Source organism: Oryctolagus cuniculus, chromosome 1 (assembly GCF_051225735.1).
Source record: "Oryctolagus cuniculus isolate XC-2025 breed Fujian yellow rabbit chromosome 1, ASM5122573v1, whole genome shotgun sequence".
Lineage (NCBI taxonomy): Eukaryota > Metazoa > Chordata > Mammalia > Lagomorpha > Leporidae > Oryctolagus > Oryctolagus cuniculus.
The window spans coordinates 223,665,337-223,674,759 of NC_142867.1; the positions used below are offsets into that span (position 1 = coordinate 223,665,337).

The 9,423-nt window shown below is 40.9% G+C and overlaps 1 pseudogene; it reads right to left on the reverse strand.

The window, feature by feature from the left end:
* Window positions 1-3,904: 3,904 nt before the first annotated feature.
* LOC108178777 (bolA-like protein 2 pseudogene) lies at window positions 3,905-4,191 on the reverse strand (annotated as a pseudogene).
* Between the last annotated feature and the right edge of the window lie 5,232 nt (window positions 4,192-9,423).

Below are 9,423 nucleotides of genomic sequence, written 5' to 3' on the forward strand. Positions count from 1 at the left end.
GCAAAAAGGAAGACCTTTCTCTCTGTCTCTCTCTCTCACTGTCCACTCTGCCTGTCAAAAAAATAAAAAAAATAAAAATTAAATGTGATTTAATTAAAATCCAGTGGGTGCCTACTATGTTCTTGACACATAGGTGGTGATCAGGTACAGAAAATTATGACTATATGATCATTGAAATATATATATATACACACAATATGATGGAAGACAAATTTTTATTTATTTTTTAAGGGACACAAATTTCATAAGTAAAATTTTAGGAATATAGTGATTCTTCCCACCATACCCACCCTCCTGCCCACACTCCCATCCCTCCTCCTCCTTCTCCCCTTGCCAGTCCCATTCTCCATTAAGATTCATTTTCAATTAACTTTATACTCAGAAGAGCAACTCTATAGTAAGTAAAGATTTCAACAGTTTGCACACTCACAAACACACATTAAAAAACTAAGAACTGGTTTTATAGTTAACTCATAATACAACTCAATGAGGACAGAGGTTCTGCATGGGGATTTAGTGTACAGTGACTCCTGTTGTTAATTTAACAATTAACACTCTTATGTATGATGTCACTGACCACCCTAGGCTCTTGACATGAGCTGCCTAGGTTATGGAAGCCTTTTGAGTCCACAAACTCTGTTAGTATTTGCAAAAGGCCATAAGCAAAATGGAAGTTCTCTCTTCCCTTTAGAGAAGTTTACATGCTTCTTTGATGGCCACATCTTTCTGTTGGCATCTCAGCCACAGAAATCCTTCATGTAGAACATTGTTTGCCACGTATCTTGGCTTTCCATGCCTGAAATGCTTTCACGGGATTTTCAGCCAGACCAGGAATCTTGAGGGCTGCTTCTGAGGTCAGAGTGTTACTTAAAGTGATTGTCATTCTGAGTCTGCTGTGTGGACAGAAGGCAAAATTATTAACTTTGGATGAAGATGTCAGATCTGAGTTTTAGTGGATAAATAATGAGAATATAATGTGGGCTGAGAAGGGAAATGGAAAGAAGGGGAAGGCTTTATTGCTAAAAGGAAGAGCATGTGGAAGAACACAGAGGCGTAAAAGAAATTTAGGAACTGTGAGTAAATATATGAGTGAACTAGAAGGAAGACAATAATGGGAAAACAAAAGTGAGTTCTATGATTAAGAACTTCAAAATCTGACAATGGATCTCTGACTTTGTCTTGCAAGCACTGGATGATGTTGATGGGTCCATAGTATCAGATGATCATTTTTGCTTTTCAAAAGGAATATGAACATTACACACCAGTTTACCACACACTTCATTCCAGGAAAAGTATTACCTTATGTCAAAAGGCTGTGAGAAAAAAATAGAATTAAAAGATAAATTTATTTCTCTGCAAAGCAATTTTGAAATCTTTGTATACTTTTTCAAAATACATGTTTTCTCTGACCTTTTGGAAGTACCCTCCTATGTACTGCATGTTATTCTTATTTCATAACAGAGAGGTTGATGTTTAGGCAAGATAAGGCACTTATGCATAAAAATATAGCTCTTAGACTATTTTCAGAATGGTCTACCAAAACCTGCTCTCTTCGATCCATGCAACTTACTCTGTTCTTTCTCTTGTACACAGACCTCTTCTTCCAGCCAAAACGCCCTTACCTATGTCCTGAGAACACAATTAAAAGTCCTTTTCTTGCTCTTACATCCACGCTATTTCCTTGAACTGAAATGTGCTTCCCCTGTCCTCCTGCAGATCAAATCCCAGAAATAGTTTAACTTAGCTCCACCTGCCATGCAAAACCTTCCCTGATCACTCTTTGTTTCTATAGCCCTCTCAGAATGACTATAGATTTTTATCATGTATGCCACATATCCTAACAGTCTTTAACTGCTTCTCCTGTTCAGTCTTCTCAAATGGTACTCACTCCATATACCTAATATTGTATTAGGTAGTGGAGACAACTATGAATGAGACATAATCTTTACCCTCCTGGGTCTTTAGTCTAGTTCCAGGAGTGCTATGATCTGAATGCTTATGCCCCCTAAAAATTCATATGTGGAAACCTGATCCTCAACATAATGGTGAAAGGGGTGAGGCCTTTAGAAGGTGGTTAGGTCATGAGGTTCCTCCTTAATGAATGGGATTAGTACTCTTATGAAACAGGCCCAAGTGTGTTTATTCACCCTTGCCACCATGCAAGGATGCAGCAAGATGTCACCAGAGAGAGAACCCTCACCAGACACTGAATCACTGGTGCCTTGATTTTGGACCTCTCTACTTCAGAACTGTAAGACATTTGTACTGTTTATAAATTACCTAGTTTATGCTATTTTGTTATAACAGCCCAAATGGATTAAGACAATGTGGCACCGAGGCACCAATAATCATGATGTCACAAACATGGATAGTATTTCAAAGGAAGAATATAGGGTGGTGAGAGTGGATACAAAGAAGTGATCCAACAGCTCAGGTAGAGCTTCCACTGTAAGAAAATGCCATTCAAGTTGAGACTGAATAATGGGGATGAATAGGATTAATAAGGAGGAGATAATAGGAGCCCAGGAGAGAAGAATTGTTTAGAGTGAAGGAATTTCATGCATGAATACCATGGTGAGAAACATGAAATATAGAAAACCATAAATAAGGTAGTGTTTTTCAGAGCAGATGGGGCAAGCAACAGAAACAGACTCTGGTTAAACTTAAGCCCCTTGGAAAACAAATGGAAAGATATTGAGAAATTCACAGCATCAATAGGAAGGCCTAGAGAAAAAAGCACTTCACAGAAAAAACCTATCATGGTACATGAGGAATCAGGAGAGGATATTGATGGCCCCGTTGATTCCCTTTTTTATTAATTAATTAATTAAAAAGAGATAGATACAAAGATATAGGTAGAAAGAGAGAGAGAGAGAGAGAGAGGGAGAGAGAGATGCCCCCAGGAACTTAATCCAGGTCTTCTACATGGTGGCAGGAAGTCAATTACTTGAGCCATTGTCACTGCCTCCCACGATCTGAATTTGCAGGAAGCTAGAGTCAGGAGCCAGAGTCAAATATCAAACTCTGATTTGGGACGTGGACATCTTACCCAGCATTGTAACTACTAGGTTAATTGCCCTCAACAGCTCCACTGTTTTAACATTGGGCACTATAGCCAGCACCACCTGTACTCCCTAGAATAAGACTTCTGCTGCCACCTTTGACTCCTTTTGTCACTAGTACCCTGAAACATGGCAAATGCCACTACTTCCACAATGATGAATTTTTTCCCAGTCCAATTTTTATCTTTTTCTGTATACTACTGGCTCCAGTCTGGCACCTCTGATTGGTCAACCATGCCCTCATTCCCTGGGTAATTGAGAAAGTCTATATCTAGATTTTCAGCTTCTATACTGTGAAGTGAAATTTTTTTTTATCAAGATTCATAAAGTAGCAAACTCCCAAAGCACAGAAAGCAGATTCAGATGTAGGGCACACAACAGCATGACTAGAGGATGAAAGTGCCCATAAAATTCTCTAATTGTTTTAACCGTGTTCATCTCGTCTGCTTCACTGACTTGGGCTCTCCTTTAGGGGAGTGTCCATGCTTTCTTCCTCCCTGTAAACTCAGCCATGACTGACGGTCCTGGCCACATACTCCCTGCTCAATAAATTCTTGTTGACTTCAGTCTAGTTCATTCTGCAAAGGTCATTTCACTTGGCCTTACCTGAAAGATGATTTTCAAATGTAAAATATGGATAGCTTGGCCCTGGAGTCAGGAGCATCTGCAGGATAATCATGTCACCTGCCCATGCAGAACCTCTGGGCATGGGGAAGCTTTCTGGGATATGAGCAGATATGAAATGGAAGCTGCCACCTAACACATTCCTATCATTTCTCAGGGATTTATTCATTTTAGGGAAGTAGAGAAGAAGCTCATGTCTTTTTTTTTTTTTTTTTAATAGCTGTACAAGTCCTGGTCCCTCATTTCGGCTGCTCCTGGGCCCACTGCTCTGGGGTCAGAGTTTTCTGCTCAAACGCGTGGATGTGCAGGAGCTCTTCCGCTAGGCACTCGTTCACCGGCCAGTGTATCTGAAGCAATGGCTTCCCCTCGAACTTGGTCGGCAGCACCAGGACTCGGAAGCTGGTGGTGCAATGGTTCAGAGTCGTGTCCTCCACGTCCACATGCTCTGCCTCCAGGTCACGCTGCAGCTTCTCTCGGAGGTAGTGGGAGCTCAGCTCCATTGCCGCAGCCCAGAGTGGGTGACAGCCCAGCAGGGACGGAATCCCACCTCCTACCAGCCACCAGGCCTTCTGCCGAAACTCATGTCTTGAAATTGCATTTGAGCAATCCACTAAGAGGATAGGGTAATCACTATATATCCAGAAAACTACATAATAAATCTGCTGGGGTGGGTGTTGTGGAGTAATTTGCAACACCAGCATCTCATATGGGCACTGGTTTGAGTCCCATGGCTGCTCCACTTCCAATCCAGCTCCCTGCTAATGCACCTGGGAAAGCAGCAGAAGATGGCCCAAGTCCTTGGGCCCTTACATCCACATGGGGGACCTGGAAGAAGTTCCTGGTTCCTGGGTTCAGCCTGGCCCATCCCTGGCCATTGTGGCCATTTAAGAGGGAACCAGGAAGCCAGGACTGTAGTATAGCGGGTAAAGCCACCGCCTGCAGTGCCAGCATCTCAAATTCATGCTGGTTTGAGTCCAGGCTGCTCCACTTCTGAACTAGCTTTCTGCTATGATCTGGGAAAGCAGTAGAAGATGACCCAAGTTCTTGGGCCCCTGCACCCGCATGGGAGACCCAGAAGAAGCTCCTGGCTCCTTGCTCCTGGCTTTGGATAGGCACAACTCCTACCATTGCAGCCAATTGGGAAGTGAATCAGTAGAGGGAATAACTCTCTCTTTCCGCCTCTCCTTTTCTCTCTGTGTAAATCTGACTTTCAAATAAATAAATAAATAAATATTTTTTTAAAAAAAGTGAACCAGCAGATGAAAGACCCTCCCCCCTTCTCTCTCCCTCTTTCTCTAGAACTCTTCCCTTCAAATAAAAAAAAAAAAATTGCCAATCAGGTACATTGCAGAAAGTGTTCCTTCCATTGTTTTCTTTCACTAGTGGATGTAATGTATGATTAGAAACCAGAATCTTTTGAGTCTAGGACCTGGCTCTAAGCTGGTTAGACATGAGAATTTTGTCTAGTCCCATCACTTTGTGGACTCTCAGATTCCCCATCTGTATAATGCGACACTTACTAGGGCACAAGTTGAGGTAACCTTATATTGTTTTGTCTTGTTCAGCATAATTCTATATTTTCTGGGAATAGTTCATACCTCTTATACAACAGTGAGTTTCAAAATTGAATACATAGAATCACATGGAGGGCTTATTAAAACAGATTCTTAGATGACACTCCCAGAGTTTCTGGTTTTGGTTGGGTTTGAGAATTTGTGTTTGTAACTATTGGATGTTTCAGAGGATGCTGATGTTACTGACTGGGCACTGCAATTTGAGGACCCCTGCAATCGAATCCCACCCTACTCTTACTTCCATTGTTTTCAGCGGCTAATTTCAGACTTTGGCTTTAAGGAGTGGAAACATGGACTGGGCCCAACTAATTAGCTTATTAATTAGCCTATCAATTATATCATCATCAATATCAACATATTTATTAATAAATATTTGTTTTATTAATAATTAATTGGCAGCCAATTTGCCAAAGAGGATTACTTCAGAGAACGGGAGATTCACATCAGGCCTGTGGAATTCACTTCAACACTTTAACACATCTCTTCCTGCTTAGGTTGCTCAGTGATTAGAAGGTAAGTCTGAGGCCAATGGAAGCCATCCTACATCTCTTGATGTTATACCCACAGAGGAAACCAGAGCAGAGATATGAAAGAAAACAGCATCCTGAGACTCTACTTGAGCTGTTTTAGTCATCCTGGAAGCATGCTCTGTGAGACTACACATTCTCATTTTGACTTGAGTCAAATGATCCTGAGAAAGACATACCCTTCCCAACAAAAAAGTCTGGAAGTCATCCATTTGTTTTGTGAAATTCCCCCAATTTTTTTCACTCTGAGAAAATGACCAGGTAGAAAAATTATGAAAGTTAATATAGTTTCTTTAAGGATTAGTCATCCAGGCAACTAGAGAGCAGCAAACCAGGAATGAACATGATGATTACAGGAAGAATAGTAAGTAACTTAATCTAAGTAGTCAAACAATTCCAGGTTATTTCCTTAATTACTTACATGAATAGCCTAACTTAACCCATGCAGTGATCCTTGGAGGCAAAAACAATCATCATCTCAGCTCACAGATGAGGATACTGAGCTTCAGAGATTTTAAGGAATGTGCTCAAAGTTATTCAGCAAGCAAAAAGTGGTAAGAAAAGAAATAATATCAGTCCAAAAGGCCTGATCTTAGAAGCCTTAGTTCCGTCATCTTTATGACATTAGAAGTCTTGACCTTCCATTTGAATTTAGAGGCCACACCATGTTCAGGATTTGAGGATGATGTTTGAGTCAAACAAACAAAAATGTAAAAGAGATGGAGAACTTTTGAAAAGCAGTGCCACTTAATTATAGTTTTGTCTGCCCTCAGAGTATTGAGAAACCTGTAGCTGACTTCAAATGGGCAGAGTAGTAACAGTTTTCTGGCATTGACTGAGGATCTGGAAGCAGTTGTCTCTATCTCTGTGTCCTCCCAACCACCTCTATCTGCCTTGAACTTATTGTGCCACCAGCATCAGGGACAACTACCAAAGGCATCCAATGACATGACATGTATGTCCTAGCCTGCCCACTATGACCTCTACCAACACTTAAACGGTCTACTTGTCCCAATCATTCTTTTTTTTAAAAGATTTATTTTATTTATTTGAAAGATAGAGTTACAGAGAGAGGTAGAGACAGAGAGAGAGGCCTTCCATCTGCTGATTCACTCCCCAGATGGTCACAACAGTCGGACCTGTGACGATCTGAAGCGAGGTGCTGCACCACAGCACCAACCCCTGTCCCAACCATTCTTTACATGGGGAGCTGTCCAGATGCATTGCTTAGCCAGTTTATCTAAACAAAATCCCCAATAAATCTGTCTCCAATAGCCTACAACCAAAATAGAATGGTGTCAGTATTCCAAATATGCATCCCATAGGTGTTTTGTTGATTATCAACTTCCCCCCTCTCAAAAGGAAGGAGGGGGATTGATGGAGAAAGAAAAGGAGGGGGGAGTATGATTATTTTCTTCAAATTCTACTTATGAAATATATGAAAACTGTTTTGTTTTTATTAGGAGGCCAGTGCTGTGGCATAGTGGGTAAAGCCACTGCCTGCAGTGCCAGCATCCCATATGGGTGCCGGTTTAAGTCCCAGCTGCTCCACCTCAGATCTAGCTCTCTGCTATGGCCTGGGAAAGCAGCAGAAGATGGCCCAAGTTCTTGAGCCTCTGCACCCGCATGGGAGACCCAGAAGAAGCTCTGGTTCCTGGCTCCTGGCTTCGGATCAGCACTGCTCTGGCCATTGTGGCATCAGGGGAGTGAACCAGAGGATAGAAGACTTTCTCTCTCTCTCTCTCTCTCTCTCTCTCTCTCTCTTGTTCCCTCCCTCCCTCTGCAACTCTGCCTTCACATAAATAAATAAACCTTTAACTAAAGTTTTCATATGTGTTGATGGTATAAAGAGATAAGTTTTTTTGGATTATGAGAGTTTTCAGTCCTTCTCAGCGTGTCTTGTGGCTCCCTTTCATTTCACCTCAACCATTTTACACTTCAATTTCTATTCATTTATATTTGTTCCAAGGTGCATTGCCATGCTGGTGGCCTCTTGTGTTTACAATGTAGATGGTAGAATTTGATGTGGCATTGTCTGATCAAACCCTCTTCATTGCCTACTAGAACTCTTCCACTAGATTCCTAACCTGAATTCTTATCTTCATTCTCACTCCATCTTAAATCATGTCCTATCTGCCTCATTGCTGTCTTTTTTAAACAGAAATATTCTATTGCTCATTGAGCAAAAATATACAAATGCCTCAACCCCTCGAGAATTACATGTAAATGCCTTCCTAAACTGTAGCTCCAGCTTCACATCTTTATAGACACATCCCAACTGCATATTTAACCTCAACTACCCCAACTCAAGTCCATCCTGGCTAGATCACTGTTCACTGATAATGTAAGCTACCCCAGCTTTGGTCTATCCTGGCTAAAATTGTGTTCACTGGATTCAGTTTCTGCATATCTGCTAGGAATTTTCCCTGACATGGTAATATCCATCCTCCTGCATCTAGATCATGCAAATATTACCCATCCTTAAAGTTCCAGCCAAAAGTCTTCCACCTCCATGACAGATCCTCAGATACCCTTGGCTGGAGACAATATCCACCTCCTCCAGACTTCTATAGCACTTTTATTGCTCCAATGTTACAGCTCCTAGTCCTGTCTCTATTACAGTTATTTATAAATAGAAGTATAATGTCCTCCACTAGTCCATAAAATCTGTGAGTGTACCATCATTATGTTATTCATCAATGTATTCCACACTGGACCTGGATTAGTACCTGACACATATCAGAAACTCACATTTATAATATATAAATAAAAACCTAGAGAGTACTGAAATGGGTCCCTTCACCCAAAGTTTCCTTCTCATTAGCCTGACATATTGATGGAACTTCCCTCCCACAACGTAAGACTTGTTTCCCTGGGCTAGCCTCAAATGCCCATTTCATCTTACTTAACTGCAACTGTCTTGAGGGACGTGACGTGGTCAGTGACCAGGTGCATTCAGAAGAATTGGGAGCTCAGCTTGAATAGTCCCTTATAAGTATGAGTTTTAAAATAATAATTTTAATTTTAAATATACATCAAATTTTATTTTTTTCTCAAAGATACTAATATTTAGCTTATTATAAATATTTAATATAAATATAAAAATGATCAAATAAAATCAAACACCAAGCATCTGTGCCAGATATTCTGTGGCTCTAAATACCCTTTATCTCTCAACATAGATAATGTTGCCACAGATTGCAAGGCATAACATTAAGGAATCTGAGTTATTAATATATTTGTGTGAATTAATGATTCAGCTGTTTTCTAGCTGAGGGTAAAGGGAAGACAATATGAGACATATGATACTTAAAAGGGGCCTACTAGTATTCTGTTTCCTTGAGTAATAATGCAAAACAGACCTGGTGGTGAAACAGGCAGGGAGAATGCTTTAAGTATTCTGGCCCAGGTGATCTGAGACTGAAGTTAAGGGAAAGAGTTTGATCTGATCACCAGTTTCCTGGGCATGTTCAACTTTGGCCTCTTTTTCCCCCATCAAAGTTGGAGGCATGATATAGAGAGGTCATCAATTCATTTTCTTATTGGGAGCTGAGCTAGCTTATCCAGTGCCTGGGGGCTGTCAGCACAAGATTGTTAATGAACATGTTTCCTGCAGATAATTATAGGAAAGGGAAT